Here is a 17,329-nt window from a genome sequence, read left to right on the forward strand (position 1 = left end):
ATGATTGTGAGATATGGAAATGTCTGACACTGGCTGGAGGAGCATTAGAGGTCATATATTCTTGTCATATTCTTGGCTTTCTTATTGTCACAGTGGCCCACGATATTTACACATTTGTGTCTGCACAACGAGCGCGTTTCTAACAAAAAGAAATCAGGCCCGAGAATGTGCAGCAGGCGTTTTTATTATTCCGGTACTCTGTCCGGTATTTCCTGATTGCATCATGTGGCATTTCCCCATCAGCATCCGCCGATTTACATTCATTCAAAATATGGAAAACATAATTTCTGTTCTGTTTCTTTATAGAGTCTGAGTCCACAGCAAAGTTTAGATTTATTTTTCCGATCAGCCCAAATTCATTTAATCCAGCCTCGAATTGCCTTGAATATTATATTTTCACATGTTGCTTTATTTATTTTACCATTATAATGTTATCATGTTTTTTGTTTTGTTTTATTTTAGGATATTTTTGATTTATTTTATTTTATATTTTTGTTTTATTTAATTTCAGGTTATTTTTATTTTTATTGGATATGACGTTTTTTTTCATGCGGCATATGAGAATATTTAACGGCGTAATGAAAAACAATCTGCGCTTTTTACTCCATATGAGTTATTATAGCTGCTTGCTAAACACGCTAACTTGTATTTAGCATGTAAGTAAATAATTACAGGTTTAGGCATTTACGCACGCGTGACTCACGCATACACGCACACAATTTTAAAAGGCATTATTATCTTAGTGTTATATTGCATGTTTTGCAATTTGAAAATATCTAAAAAAAACAAAAAGCTTTTTTTTTATTATAAAAAAATAAAAAAACGTTTTTTTATTTTTTATTATACTGCTGGAGTGTGATTACAACAGCAGAATAATTTAAATACAGATTATTAATTTGCTAATTTGTTCTGCCGAATTTACAGCAGCACTATAAAAATAACATAATTATTAATATTACAGCCATAGAAATAATAATTCTATAAATTATAAATCAATTAGAATAATGTAGGAATTGTCCCTTTGTGCTTTTTGTTTTTATAGTGACTTACAATTAAAGTTTTGCATTCTCTATTAGGCCTATGACAGAAAGTATGGCAGCTATTAGCCATGGAGTAAGGTAAATTAGTAAATTGAATTAGTAAATTATCACATAAAAGCAGCAGATATAGAGAGACAAATATTGAGGCTATAATAACAACAATGCTGAGGGTTGGCCGTTTGGCCTGTGAGGACCCTGGGGTGCCCCTGTGTTTCTCAATGCATGAGCGCTTTTCATGCTTGTCACTAAATTTCCAGCTTTTTGTGTCCGGCCTTTTTAACAATTCTACTTCGATTACCGGGACATTATGGCTCTCTGCTAGATGCCTTGCAAGCGACAAAGAGTTACATCCATTGCCATGCGTGCCATTCATCCGAGCTTTGTGACAGCCAGTGTAGTCGGCTGATAACAATGGAAAATTCATAGCAGTAACTATGGGATACCAGAGCCACGGCGTCACGGCTCAGAGGTGGCTGGAAGCTGAGACGGTCCGGCAAGAGAGAAGGATCTCTTTCTCATGCCTGCTGTATAGCGATGTCCATTTTGCAGTGTTTTATTTGTTTGGTGTGTGTAGAGAGAGGAAGACAGACATAAACATACACAGACGGATGTACTTTTCTTCCAAATAATACTCTTTCCTGGCTTTTAGTTTGTGATATGCTTTTGAAGCACCATATTTGGTATCTACTGTCCATTTGCCACCTTTTTCTCTGCTTCACTTTCAAAGCTGTGAGCTTGTGTGGCAAGTCCGATCACCTCAGCCAAACACAGCAACCTGCTGGGCGACGTCCTACTCTCACACACTGTTATTCATCACATCTTTTAATTCTTCACCCTCCTCTTTTTCACCCCTCCCAGGTTAAATGCTAGCTGGAGGGTCCTTCCATCACACAGACACAAGTATCCCTTTTTTTGTTGTTTATTCCATTCGCATTGATGGGATACTTAAAGATGTAATTGGCACCTTTTTGACTTTTATGACACCCATTTAAGATGCATTTGTCAGCCCACAAACTGCTCTGGGCTGTGTAGAGAGCTCCTAGCCTTACAAAGGTCTTCGTGCCTAATTACATTCCTACAGCAACTGATTCATGCCCCGTAATCAGCTCTCACTAGCTATAATAAATCAAGGCATTGGCAAGCAGTCTTTTTTTCTCACCTTTGGAGCAGGTTTAAGTGCAGACGGGGGAAAACAATTGTGTACTGTGTTATTAAAACTCCCACCAACACAGTTCAACACATCTCGCTCCATATAGTGCAATTATATAGTAACAAGATTGGATTATATTGGCCTCTTTTTATTCCACGCAGCTGACCTGTGTTGTCTTGAAATTTGTGAATGAGGAATATTTTTTTTAAATAATTTAAAAACAATCTCAAATGTACAGATGTGAGGCATATTTTCCAGAAGTGGGGAAATATATTTTATAAATACAGCAATATAACACTGCCCTTTTTTTTGCAATAATATTTCAGAACAAGTTTGATAGAATTTGAAGGCAAACAGGCTGAGCTGTCAGTTGGACGTGAGCCATCGCCGTAGAGGAGGAACAAGCTCGAACGAGACGGGCGGTATGTAAAAGGTAGAGTGGAATTACACCACCCCGAGAGAGTTTGTTGTGCCCCGGTGTTTGGAGGTCAATTATACATCATTAGGAGGAGGGAGATCTTTTCCCCCAGGGAGACCTCTCCTCTAACCAAGCAGATGCTTTGAAAGGAGCCATGTAATAAGGCCTATCACTTGACCGAAGTGTTGGACAACACCCCTGTAATGGACTGCCTTGTTAGAATACTGCCATGGGCTCCATCTCCAAAACATAACATTAACTAAACTATATTACACACCATGCTGCCTACTTTTGGGTCCTGCTGATGTATAAAAAAACGTTTTTTTATTTTTTACTCCATGCTCTTTAAAGATTTACTCTCTAGCAAAATGTTATTTTAGTATGTTTCATTTATCACATCAGGAAGCAGATTTTTTTTTCTCCAAATTTCCAAATTCACGCGCCGTAAGCAAAATTAAATTCAGGTCACGGTAGTATGAGTAGTAGGAAAACACAGCAGTGATGAAGCCATAAAAAGCAGAGCTCCCAGAGCCTGTCTCACCTCCCGTGCATGCTGGACGATCCCCCGGTGTGCTGAGAGGTGCTTTTTAGAAACTGTTTGGAGTGCCCTCCTGTGAAATTGTTGTTTTTTAATTAGCCGTGCTTGGGACTCTGCAGCAGCGGTGTGTGTGTGTGTGTGTGTGTGTGTGTGTGTGTGTGTGTGTGTGTGTGTGTGTGTGTGTGTGTGTGTGTGCCGGATAGATGCTGACGGCTGGGTTTCTGTGCTCACCGAGTGTGTGTGTTTTACTCACTCTAGGGCACTCCCGCGTGGCCTGGCACTTTTGTGAACGCTCATACAAACGCAAAAAAAAACAAAAAAACACTAGGATGTACTTGTTGTCAACCCAGCTGGGTGGTTTTTGCAGTTAATTAAAGACTGTCCTCAGTCCTGCTGAAGTATTTCAGAAGCAGCTCTGATCTGTGGGCTCCTTTGTGCGAGACTTTCTAACTTTTTTTTATTTTATTCTCCCTAAAAAGGATAAAAATGAGTCTTTAGCCACCGCTCTTGGGTAAATAAAAGAAGGACCTCTACAGAGAGACAAATCTAATGTTAGAAACACTAAGCCGGATAATATTGCTTCAGCTTGCTGGGATTTTTTAGTGCTCGGCAAGGAGCTAGCTGAAGCTGGCCCCGTTCCTCAGTAAGGAAGTATTGGGTTTTATGTCAACATGGCTCGGCCTGTCCCAGCAGCGTACTAGGATGCATCATCTGTCATCTCATGGTTTGCTAACTGTCCCCCCCACCCACCCCAGCATATATAGACCCATTAAAGCTCGGACCTGTTGGAGTGGTATTTATTTGCATCACCACTGTAGCTACATCTTGGATTCTCTGTTATTTTTGTGTGCTTTTCCGGTTCCCACAAATAGCTCTTTGAGTGATAAATATTTGATTTAAACATCTCGTTTTACACGAACACTTGTATGTATGAATAGTGCCGTTATAAATTTTACACCAGCTACATCTATAAAAGCTTCAATCTGTTTATATACTTGATGTTTTTGGTGACGCCGTCGGTAAATCTTCAGTATTATGTTATGAAATCAGGTGATTTTGTGAAAGATTATATTGTAAAGGCATTTCCGCCGTGTGTTTTAGTAGAAACGAGTGGGAGCTGAGTGTGTGAGTGTGTGTAGCAGCAGCTGGAACACAAAGCACTTTGCAGGATGCTCTGGGAAGCCACAGAGGCTCAGCCACGGTAATGCCCATCACCACTTTAGAGGCCAGACTGGTGGCGAGGGATGTGGAAAGAGGTCTCTGTGGCTTTGTGTGTGTGTGTGTGTGTTGGGGAGGGAGCTGTAGTGCAGGGGAGGAGAAGGATCTGCAGAGGGATCTGCCTGGTGTGCTCACATTACACTGGATGATAGCGGAGGGGTGCAGAGGAACTCAAGCATGCAATTTGTTGGTAGCCACAATTTAACCTCATCTCCTAAAGCCGGCTGTTAGGCAGCCAGTGGGACATGTCAGTCAATCGGGAATGCTAATCAGTGACGGCGGAGAGAGAGAGAAAGCCTCTCGGCTCGGCCATGTAGTGATTTTCATTTACTGGCTCCCAAGTCCACGGGCCTTCAGGTTTATTTTCACAGCATGACAACTCTTCATAACAAAAAAGGAAGGCAACCACAAACCATTAAATGCAATTTACAAATTAGATTTTGGCTAAATCTGTGAAACACTGTAATGGGTTTCTTAAAGTAGCCAGCCGAGGAATACACGCACTCAGCAAATGTTTTCAATTTCAATTTGCCAGATTACATGTTTAAATCAGACGAATGAAGATTTTTTTTTACCGGCTGCGCCGAAATGATTCATTTCAAATATCATTTACGGTGCATCAGATGAAAATTATTTCTGCACGTTCCCAGTATTTTTCATCTCCTATCTGTTTGTCTCATTCTGCTCCTATAGTTTGGAAATCGCCCCCCCACTTGTTCCTCCAGGCAGCCTGGTCGAACGTGCATGAGAAATTGAGACAAGGCCTCCGCTGCTGGCTCGTAGCATCGCCTGCTGGCCCCGAACCGTGTATATGTGATCCCACTCTGGAATGTTTTTCCAACACGTAGGCTTTTCACAGATACACTAGAGAGGACTGGCATCATAGTGGCAAGTGCTGCATTCAGACTGTTGTGTGCCCAAGGCTTACTCTCACACTCACGTCCCACATTCTAGCTCTACATGGGAATGGGCAGAGCAGTGTGTTTGTCTACATACACCCCGGGTTTTAGTGAGGGTGTGGGCGCATGTGTGCGTGTGTGTGTGTGTGTGTGTGTGTGTGTGTGTGCACTTGCTTCCTCTCTCTGCTCCTTTCTTTCTTTGTCTCTAATCTTTCCACTGCCTCACATTCACTCCCTGTCTGTAGTTTAAAGATACATTTCAGCACCTCATCTTCTCTGCTGCATGTCTGAATTTCAGCAGTAGAGATTTTTGTACAGATACGGCATCTCTTTTTTTTTTTACCACTTTTAATCTTCATCAAATGAGATTAGACCCCCAAATACCAGTATTCCTGCCCAAAGTGACTGACAGAGATTTGCACTTTTATCATTAAGTGTGACACTAAGCTGGTCGCAGCTTTGTCTTGAATGGAGGGTCTGACGGAAACGGGGGCTCCTAATCCTTTTATTTGTGTCAGGCCCAGAAAGAGGGGAAGAATGGGGCCGGGGTGGGTTGGGGCTGCAGAATGCCACGGCCCTTAGTCCCCTCCAGACCCGGGCCTCCACAGCCAAGTGAGCATGAGACTCATCCTATGTGGTCTAAGCACTCGAGCGGACGCATATACACACTCATGCGCACACGGGGCACACATTTGTGCATCTACAGTAAAATGTTTGCTCAAGCAAATGCACACAATCATGAATACACCGTGTCGTGCACAAATGCATATGTTCGCCCACTTGTGCGTCCAATTCAGTCATTTCAGAGTACCTGCTCACATGTCTGCGAGTGCACGGATTGCAAAAGCAGGAGGTTCAGTCTAGGATGAGATTAATAAAGTTTGCCGGTTCCCTGGTCGAGGTCCAACGCTAGGCTTTTGTCCGCGGCTCACATCGGGTTGTGGGGCTTCAGCTCCTTTTGTGTGTGCACCCTCGTGGTAATCCGTCTCCAGCGGGAGTCCCCCGGGGCACTTTATTTACTCATTCAACTGTTTGGAAGTCTGTTAGACTGCAGATCAGATGCAGTGAAACCAATGTGATTACTTTAACCAGCACTTGCAGATTCCTGCCCAGCATCTCCTCTCACCCTGAGCCGGTGTGCTCTGCAGGTGGGATTGAGGGAAGGTCCACACACTGTCGCTCATCCCGCTCTGTCTGTCCTATTTACCGGCCTGGTTTATGAAAATTCTGCATTAGGTATTGAACCTCCTGTGCCCACACACTGTAGAGCTGACTTGAGTCTTTTATTATCCTCGTGTATTTGAGTTTGTTATTTTGCATCTGAAAAGTACAAGCTCCGAAACTGGTGGCAGATCATAACTCAGCACCATAGCAAGTGTGGTGCCACAGTGTAAAAACTAACATCTATGTTTTATTGCAAACAATGAGATGGATTTGGTTATCCATCCATCAACATAAACCCAGAGCTATGTATTTGGGGCTAACCCCCGTGTTAAACCGTTGCAGGCTGTCAGGCTCTCTGAATTTACTCCCCGCCTCCTCCCCCTGGCGTGGCTGGGGAATATGGTTGAAATCAGCTGCCAGGAGGACCGGCATCTACAGCGAGAGAGCTCCCCAAACTCGCTGGTTAGAACCAGCCGCTGATTGGTGATGGCTGTCTTGGCAAGGAAAACTAACCCCCGTATGAAAACAGTGCAGATTGGGTTTCTGTGCGTCTGACTCACTCTCCTCCTCCTCTGACCGGCCCCCCCACGGCAAGCCAGCGTGATTTGTGCATGAGGTCCCGTGACCCATGGAAGCTTCAAAAAGCAGCGAGGGGAAATATTTGGATGATCCTGATGGGGGAGTGGAGGCGTGGGAGGGGAGACGGAGATGACGGGGGCTCGGTAAGAGCAGGGCTAAGCGGTGTAAGGCAAGGCAGATGTGGAGAATGTGCAGTGCAGCCGCGATGACAGGGGAGTGTGTGTGCAGAGACGACTGGCCATCTTGGACTCTTATCCCGACACCCACCACCAGCGTCCCAAAGGACAGCCGCAACACGGACGTCATGTTCCGAATAAAACGGTGGCAAACAGTAGAGGAAAGGGGGGGTTGCAAAAGAAGAGGCATTTTATCATCAGGTCCCATGCCCCCGATACTGATCGTCTGTACCTCACCCCCCTGCTGCACACCCCCCGATCCCTTCTCCTCTCCCTTTACCTTTCCTCTGACGGTTGGATATTAATGTTTCCCAGAAAGCTGCTACAATACGTCTTCTCTGGAAATTCCACGACTTGCTGCAAAATGATCTGGTGTCTATGAAAGGGATGGATAAGGGGATAAAACATAAAGATTTTTCAAAGTGCTTTTTGTGCATATGTGATTTCATAGTGCTCTCAGGATGGAGATTTCTATTTGGTTGCCGTGATAAGAAAAATGCGTTGCTGCAGGTGAAGGCTGCGTTGTTTGCTCCATTCATCTAAATTTCCTCCTCTAGCCGATAGTATTGTTTGAATCAACCTCATGGCCTCATAGCACATTATTTATGCACTGAATCTGCCTCTGGGGCCAGCTCGCTGGAAACCCCGTTGAACAGAAATAGCTGGAGTAGACTGAGGCTTGATGCAAACCCAAACTCAGCAGTTAAAAAAGCAAAGTAGCTCCAATCAGTCTTTTGGCCTCAATGCTTGCCGCTGCCTCCTCCTGAGAGCGAGTGGGTTGACCGACCCCTAGGGTGCCTGTCTGCCGTAACGTTTGGCCCTGCAGGCCCAACCTCACAGGGGAGCGCCAGCCCCAGGCCGGAGTTGTGCTCTGAAACCAGAGCTCCAACGTTATGTTGTGATCCCAGCTGGAGAGACAGCTCTGGCTCTGAGCGGAGCCCTCTCGCAGCGTGCAGCCGGGGTCACCGGTGGCCTCTCAACCTTCATCACTCCGCTGTGCTTCTGCGCAGCACCGACTAGGACTACATTATTTATCGACACCGCAGTCTTCGGGTTCTTCTAAGTCTCCGTCTCGCAACAAATATCAGAGAGCTGAAGTTTTGATTGGGCTTCGGAGGTTAAACTACACCAAAATGTTAGTTCTGCCTATGCAATTTTCTAGATGAATGCTCCACATGACTCGTGCTGTCAGTAACAGCACTCTGTCAGTGAGATACAATGTCGTCTGTTTTGTCTACGTTGGATGGTCTCACTTTAAACTTTAATCCGTAAAGTAACCAGAAAATCTGGTTTTAGGGAAAAGTGCCACTCTGAGTGTTTTGTGGTGTGAATGTGTCTTCAAGTCTGTGTTTTTGCAGTTTGGCAATACAGCATGTTTATCATATGGCATCTTATAGGTTCCAGCTTCGCTTTGCATTTAATCGTGTTCTTTGCATTCCTGTGTGAATGTGCTCGCGTGTGTGCCGCCATATGTGTGTGTGCGTAGCGTGCCCGCTTCTGTGTGTGTGTGCAGTGGGTCTGTCACTCGGCCAAGCGTTGGACATGCTGTTGGCAGGCGACACAGTCTGTGGATTCTCCTCTTGGTCGCGCTGCTCGGGATCCAGAAAGCGGTGCGTGCCACCCAAACCACCACCCCCAACTCCTTCTATCATCAGCAGACCGGCCTTCTCCCTGCTCTCCATGCTCTCCTTTTCCTGGGCCCCAGAGCCTGGGCTGTGGCCTGTGGATGAGTGCTACATCCTGGCTGTCAGCACAGGGGTTAGCTGGGGATTGGCCTGTGGTGGAAGTGCAGTATCAGGCCCTGTCTGTCAGCTCCTCGTTCCACTTCCTCCCGCCCCTCAGCGCAGGCTGCAGTCAGTGGTACAAACATACGGCGAGCTACGACTGACTCAGATCTCTGGCTTGAGAATGAAAGCATCACCCTCAGAATAGGCATATTCATAACCATGCCAATGAAAAGGGGCTGTTTAAAACCCTTAAGTGCTCGAGTGTTGTGTTTTTAAACAGACCGCGAAAGCTTTGACAGATGGTTTACTATTTCACCCAGTATTTCATTTCAGGTACTTCTAACTGTCGCTTTCTGACTTCCGAGGGAGGACCACTCACCCACAGCGTGTATTTGCATATAGTTACTGGAAAGACCGATTCCCATTTATCAATGTTTGCAAAATGTCACTCAAGATATTTTACAAACCTTGTGGCTGATGTATTTTTCTGCCAAGATTCTGATTTTGTGCATATACATGGACCTTCACTCCGTCTGCGGATCACATTATATGATACACACACAGGTACATACATGCTTACACACACACGGACACACATCTGTACTGCACATGGTCGCAGACAGGCCTACACATGTCGGAGGATTTGCGACTATAATCAGATTAATTGGTCCATCTCTCCTTGGAAACATCACACATACACATGAAGGCCTCTGGTAGCTTTCAGCTGGATGCCGCTTACACTAACCAGAGGCCAGGCAGCAGGCGCAAGGTCGGCAGGGTCGCAGCACGCTCTCTGGCATCAGCATCTCTTTACGGCTTACATGTTCGAGAAATTATTACAGCACTTACAGCCTCGTTCTGTCTGACAGAGAAGGAATTTCTATCTGTTCCTCTTGAGGGTTCCGACTTATTTAAGCCGCACTTTCTTTTAGATAAATGCAACACAGAGAAACGTTTTTTTTTTTTCACAACATAAACATGAAAGTTGGTGTTGCTTGGCAGAAGCCTCGGCCTCTTCAAAGACGGTGGCAAAACACGCTTGGCCTTTGTGCCGAATATTATAAGTACATTAACCATAATCCTTATTAACATTTTCCAAGCTGCATGCAGGTTCAGCGCCTCAGTACGCAGTGTATGTTTTTCTTATTGCCCACAAGTATGTCTATGTGAGGGACTATCTACACACATGCTGCCATTCATGATTTTATTATAGGTTTTAGCCTCACCACAACTCATACATAGGAACGAGTAATGCTTTCTGTCTTTCTGTCTCCTTTTCAAATTGTGTAATCTCCTGTTAACTACATATACTTTACTTGCGTGTATTTGAGTAATTATTACGTGTCAAGGGCAATTAAAGAGTCATCATTAGTGGCAGTAAACAGTGTTAAGGGTCATGTCGTCGTGCTTCAGATCAGTGATTCCCAACCAGGGGTACTTTTACCCAGGGGGTACTTCTGCAGTTGCCAGACTTGGAAAGATTGTGGAGTAGCTCAATTAATTTGAGGAACTAGAAATTACAATTTGATTTAACAAAAAGACACATATTGCTACAACACTTGAACACCACATTTTGCAACTAAGAGTATCTGAAAACTAGTCGCAAAGAAGTTGAAAGAGTTCGCTAAAAGTAATGGATGAATTGTTAAAATAGCTAGTTAAAAGTAATAGATAAACAGTTGAAAAGGTTAGCTAAACATAATGAATACACTTTGAAATACAGTAGTGAGCTAAAAGTAATGAATAAATGGCAGATATGTCCAGCTTCTACTCCACATGGTAGTATAAATACAAACTTAACCAAACCAACCTAATCATTGACAGTTTAATTATATGAAAAAAGTATTGTAACAGCCACTTTTATATCATTAATGGTAGAATAATATCATGTTAAGGGGGTAGGCTACTTGAGTTCATCTGACAGGGCTGTGCGAGTTTGGGAACCACTGATTTATGGGGTAGAAATATGATATTTATGCACACAAGCACCAGCTTCCTTCCAAGAATAATGGTTGTATGAATTTTGTTTAGTGTCACTTATTTTATCCATCTCAAAAATAGCAGTGCGATGTGGTTTACCAAATCAGAAAAAATGCAAATAGTTTAGTGTTAGGTAAGCTGTCGATCACAAAAAGACCTTCGTAGGCTATTTTCTTGTGATTGTCCAAATGTTCTGTCCGCCTGCTCTGCCTCATGTGGTAAACCCTGCGTTGCTGGCACTTAAGACAACCCATAAAACTGTATTTTGCGAATAGCCTTTTGCCCAGCTCTGTTTTTTTCACACATTCTGTCGCTAATAAGCTCTGACACACCCTAAACAACCGCCCTCTCAAAGAGTACATCTAGTGTGGAGCGGCGGTTTGGTGTCCAGGGGAAGCCTGTGGTTCTGGAGCCAGAGAAGGAGTCGTGCCCTGCCGTCCCACAGAGATGACAGGAAGATAAGAAAGAGAAGTGGCCTCTCCGCACAAAAACATCCCACCAGGAACTCACCTAACCTGGGGGAGAAACGGAGGGCTTCAGGATCCTTGTCAAAATCTATCTTCACTGCAAGAAAATACATAGAAAAATACGCTGCTCTAAATCAAAATGAGGATTCCTTGATCAGTTTCAACAGAAGCCATCACAATCCACTGTTGGATGTTCTTGCGGTATCACAAATATCAAGTTTATACTACAACAGCATGCCTCTTTATGTCACAACTTTGGCTTTGTGACATGGCTTCTCCAAACCAACAGCCACAGAAATAAAGAAGGGGGGGAGGAGGAGGAGGAGGAGGAAGAACAGACTCTTGGCAGACACAGCCCCTGCAGTTATAACTTAGAAAACCGCTTATACTTTGCAATATTTGAGAAGGCGAAGTGAAAAGGTAGCCATTTCTCCGAGACGATGCGTAATGAGGGAACCGTAGGGAAGGAGAAACGGCGAGCGGTTTCTGGAAGCGGCACTAACACAGGGATCAGCAGCATTAAAAGAGATTTACACCCCCAGCTCTTAAACAGTTTTCTTTTGCTCAATGGTTCCTCTTTCACAGATATTTCAAGGAAGTAATAAACTGCACTGACAAGCGTTCGAGTGGCTTTGAGACATCCCTCATGGGCAACAGAGGTCCATCACTTCTATCACACAGCACCTTGGCTGTGCGTCGTTATTCCTGTAGAAGTCAGCCTCTGTTAACAGCATCTGGATTCCACTGGATATTATGATCAGCTTGTTGTTGTTTATATCAAAGAAAAGTTGCGTAACTAACTATAATACATCGAGCGTTACGTTCCCCCCAAGGGTGAGTCAGTTCAACATTTATCTCGTGGTGCTTTTAGCCGTGTGGTTAAGGCCTACAGACTGTTTTTCCTGACGGTTAAGTTCTTTTGAAGCTGTCTGCGTGGTCCAGAATGAGGCCCTGCACAGTGTAAGATGTCATACTCCCACTGTGCTGACCAACATGCTCTGTGGGTCTTGATGTACCCATAACATTTAATGGTACTTTGGCAAATGCTAATGGAAACTCTTAGTTTGCCTAGCAATCACATTTCGTTCCCTTCTCTCTGTTTTTTTTTTGTTTTTTTTTTTAAATTTACCTCAATTATTCGTTTGTGTCTTTGATATACTAAAGAAGAGAAGAGTGGAAAGAATATGCATTATCTGCTAATTATTAAGATGAACTGTGGGATAAATAAACCAGAACGAAAGGGAACATTTGTCTTGAGTAAGGCACGGTTCCCTACGTTCTGCTACCCCACAGCGTGGATCTTTGTAGTCGTGCTGGGACAGCAGAACATCACAGAGTGTCCCTCTGGATGTGGAGCTGGGACCAGGGTTAGCCAAGTACTCAGGAGGAGGAGGAGGAGGAGGAGAGGGGTAGGTCATGCCGTGGCACGTACGTCTCTCAGTGTGGGATGAGGAAACATCTCGACCTCGCACAGGTTCAAGAAGAAACAGCCTGCTTCTGATTAGTCACTCTGATCCGCAGTGATAAACAATTCCTGTGGTCTGCTGCTCAAAGAAACATCACTGGCAACGATTGAGTGTTCACGGGTGGTTTGTGTGTTTGTATGTATGCTCAGACATGCAGGGTTTGAGTGTGTGTTTGAAATATATCCAAAAAATTAGATCTAAATAATCAGTATCTTACCAGAAATAGCATGACTTTTGATTTATCTGGTTGGATATGGACATCTGATACATTTGTACAAGCTTTGAAATGGCATAATGTGGTGTTCTTCTGGTCGAGGATGACATCAGAGTTGTAATTTGCAATCCAAAACATGAGGGTTTGTGGTGATTTTATTAACCATGGTAAGATAGTCACATGTTTAAATAGCAGAATAGATAAAAAACGACATGCATGATATATCTTCATGCCAAATCTACATCCCACAACAGTCCGAAACCAAAGCCAGAGGGTGATGGAGGAGTTTTATAACATTTCACTCAAGAGAGTCTGTTGTCCTCTTTGCCCTTACTGGTAACTGGCAAGTTTTATCTGTTGCTGCACTTCCTGCGCAGATGCCTGGCATCGAGCCTCGTGGTGATAAAAACGTCTTCAGGAGGTATGTGTTTATGGTGAGGATCCTATAAGGTTAGCAGGATCAAAGCTCCGTTGAAAGGACATTAACCAACCAAACAGGAATAATAAACAAAACAGCCAGTTAGTCATACAACCAGATTTATCGCATCTCGAAACCATGTCAGGGAGAGGCAGGTTTCTGTCTGGCTGCTCTTTATTGAGGTGAAAAACAGCCTCCAAGTCCCCAAAAAACAGGCCAGTTAAGTAAAAAAGAACAATAGCAGCGAGGAAGGTAGGGAAGCATTTGAGATTTCACACCACACATAAACAGTTTCTGCACTTTTTATTGCCCGTGTTATTTTCTCGCTGATTGGATGAAAACCGCGTTTGACTTTTTCATTCTCAATGAATTTCTGGGCGTTACGAGGAAAAGTATTTTGGCGTCAGACAAGTGCGTATTGGCTCGGCTCGGCTTCTCTCTGGTGCTCGTCGACCGGGACCGGCTGATTGAGTTGACGGTTTTACCTGGGTACGTTCACAAATGCCCCCTGAATCCCTGCAACCCAATGTTCAGCGCCAGATTACACCGAGGGGCAAAGTTAATGAATAAATTTCACTTTTTAGACCTTAAGGAAGTTAAACCATATTGTTTTGTGTTTTGTGTTCACATTCAAATCAGGTTTTAGGAGTTTGGCTGCTTTATGAGCACGTGCCAAAGTGGTAAGACATGTTTTTTTTTCTCCAGCGTAGCCTGTAGGAGTCCTGCAGGAGTGGGAGTGGTGTACCACCCGGGCCCGTCCTGTCCAGTCATTTGCTCGAGGCTACATGCTTTAAGTGGGAATTATTACTCGGGAGATAAGTATGGAGATAAGCCTGTCCTTGCCTGGAAAGATGTATGAGGTGTCTGGACACTGCGAGAGGTGCACCTGACCTGGAAATGAATGGTGTGAAGGTACAAGTGCAACGCATGAAACTCCTTTTTCATCCGGCCCCTGTCTTGTAAGCGCAACGCCCCAGATCGTGACACAGATATTAGAAGGTGCAGACAGTTGTATTTCGTGGGATTATAAGATTTTATCTGGTGTTAAGGTTAAAGCATCAGTACTTTGTGTATTGAAGCACTAAAGCAATAAGGGACTGTATGAAAATTATTGTTGTGGGGAAGAAGGTTGAACCTTATGTTTCACTCTGCTTTAAATTAGGGCTGTCGCAAATTGCAAATTAATCACATTTTTTTATCTGTTCTAAAATTTACCTTAAAGGGAGATTTGTCAAGTATTTAATACTCTTATCAAAATGCTGATGTATGTATATATTTATTATTGGAAATCAATCAACAACGCAAAACAATGACAAATATTGTCCAGAAAGGTACTGCATTTAGCATTAAAAAATATGCTCAAAGGTGGGAGGTCAAGGGACCCCTTTGAAAATGGCCCTGACAGTCTTTCCTCGCCAAAATTCAGCATAAGTTTGGAGCGTTATTTAACCTCCTTCGCGATGAGCTAGTATGATGGTTGGTACCAATGGATTCCTCAGGTTTTCTAGTTTCATATGACGCCACTCTAGCTACAACCTCCAGAAGATTGATTGCATTAATGTGTTAAAGAAATTAGTGGCGTTAAAACAAATTTGCGTTAACACGTTATTGTCGCGTTAACTTTGACAGCCCTACTTTAAATAGAGTGCTACAGAGATGATGTGTTTTTGTAGGCCAACCAGGAAGTTAGCATCGCACTGGTTTCCTCAGCAAAAAGCCAATAGGATTTTTTCATTGTGTTTTGGATTATTGCAGAAAATAAGCTCTGTGGCAAACACACATTTATGATACACATTTTGTTCAAGGGCGTTATTAATATTTTATTTAGCCCTCCCCTTGACTTAAAACAGCAATACTGTCCCTGTAATATCTTGAAATAGTATTGGACTCGATTATAACTAAAAGCATAAAGAATTTAAGATGGAGAGCCATATCCTTAACATTTAACTCTAATTATATTAATGGAAAGTAATAACGAAATATTAATCTTTGGTGAGAAAAGATTAATAAGATCTTCCAAAAAAGTCCGACTGCAATCCCTTCCGCAAAAAGAAAAAAAAACACAACCCTGCCCCATCTAATAATTTTTGTACAGTCCCTAAACGCTATATTAGTTATATAAAGTGAAATCCGACCATTTAGTATCTTCAGTTGCGCTGAATACAAATGGAATTCAGTGCTCATGTCTAAAACTGTATTTTCTTCAAGTGAATTATGAACAAATACACAATTAAGGAATTGGAGATTTCTTTTTTTTGTTTTTTTTGTCCAGAAAAGGAAAGTGATTATGTTTCTGCCTCGCTAAGGTGTGTGGGAGAAACATTCCTCCTGCTTGGTATGTTAATTCACAGCTCCGGGGCCTGTACCAGCCGTCACTCTTTGTAGTGTTTCTCTCTGCGTTGCCTTCTCCCATCAGATGAACTTGTGCCCTCTCAGCATCTTTATTTATTAGACAATCCCTCACATGTTAAAAGATGATAAAGTTGACACGTTACAGGCAGCCGGCGCTTTCGCACGTTGATCGGAGCGCTAACACCCCAACAAATTTGAGCTTTAAATTTGATGACGCATACATGCCAGAGGAGTTTGCTCATTGGACGGCTGCCAAGACACTAAAAAGAAGCCAGACCAGATCATTATGATCTTAGAGTGTCAGTGAAGCAAAGTACTTACAGGATCACTTTGTATTTACCTATCTATCACCTTTTTTATTTACAAATCCCTTCAATCCATTTGATTTATTTTTAAAACTTTGGTGTGTCAGTGTGTGTGTAGCACATTTCTGCTGGTTAGCTAACTGGAACGTTTCCTCTCATCCGCCAATATTGCTTTCTTTTTTTTCTTCTTCTTCTCTAAAACTCTACTAAGAATCATTGTCAGGCAGCCAGCTAATGTCCAAAAAAGGTCACCCGCTGTTATGATTGAGGCGAGCACTGGTGGTTTGACCCGCCGCACGAAGAGTTATAGGTGGCCGGTCAGCTTGTCAGTCAGGTTGGGTGGTTTTTTAATCATTTCATCTTTGCTGGGGGGCTCTCCCGAGACCCCTGCAACGTTTAGCAGTCTGCGGCTCAGGACCCCGGGGCTCGTCTAAGCCCTGCCTGTATCCGCGCTGCCATTATTAGCTCTGCTCTCCAGAGCACGCCGCTCATCTCTCCCCCGAGAGGGCGGCTGAGAAATGAAGCGAGCTGGCTGGGCGCGGCAGCGGAGGGCCAATAGCCCGACATGGAACAGTAATTACTCCATTGATATTCCTCGCACAATAACACTGTCATCTCTCATTTGCATAACCTCGGCTCGGCTCGCCACGGCAGATGAATGCATATGAGGAGTGTGGCGTGTGAGCGGAGGGGTTTTTCACCACCTTCTAGGTGCCAGTTTTGTTTCAAACACACGGGATAAACTGTTTGATTGTGATTAAGTTGGCAGAATGAAAGAGGAAACCACCTTTCTACTGTTCTATGTATACAGAGCTTTGTGGCTCAGCTGTCTTTGTGGTATTGGAACATAAACAACAAAATGGAGAGGCTGTGGTGTATCAGGTTTGTAACAGTGCATGTGCACGTGTGTGAGTCTGCCGGAGAGAATGAGAGTGTGTTGAGGGGGTGGGGTGTCAGCGGATGTCATAGGGCCCTGTCTCAGTCCTTGGTTAATGGCCATTGGTCATAGGCTGTCTCCCCTTTATTTCTTTTGCTCTCCTGCTCTATCCTTCCAGGTCTCCCACTGGAGCAGCGCCCTCAGGCACCGCATCATTTATTGCTGTCAGGAGTCACAGGGGAAAGAGGAGGGGGAAGAGCAGAGGAGGCGGAGAGGAGGGGGGGAGTGCAGGAGGAGGGGAGACAGGGAGAAGATGTGCTGCAGTGAGAAGCCAATGGAGG

At 43.8% G+C, this 17,329-nt stretch overlaps 1 protein-coding gene across 5 annotated transcripts in view; it reads left to right on the forward strand.

Annotated features, from left to right (window-relative positions):
* The window catches only part of lmx1bb (LIM homeobox transcription factor 1, beta b), a 64,282-nt gene that overhangs the window by 17,778 nt on the left and 29,175 nt on the right, over nt 1–17,329 (forward strand). The gene's annotated exons all lie outside the window — the stretch shown is intronic.

The sequence above is a fragment of the Sebastes fasciatus genome, chromosome 6, assembly GCF_043250625.1.
Source record: "Sebastes fasciatus isolate fSebFas1 chromosome 6, fSebFas1.pri, whole genome shotgun sequence".
In the NCBI taxonomy this organism is placed as follows: Eukaryota; Metazoa; Chordata; class Actinopteri; order Perciformes; family Sebastidae; genus Sebastes; species Sebastes fasciatus.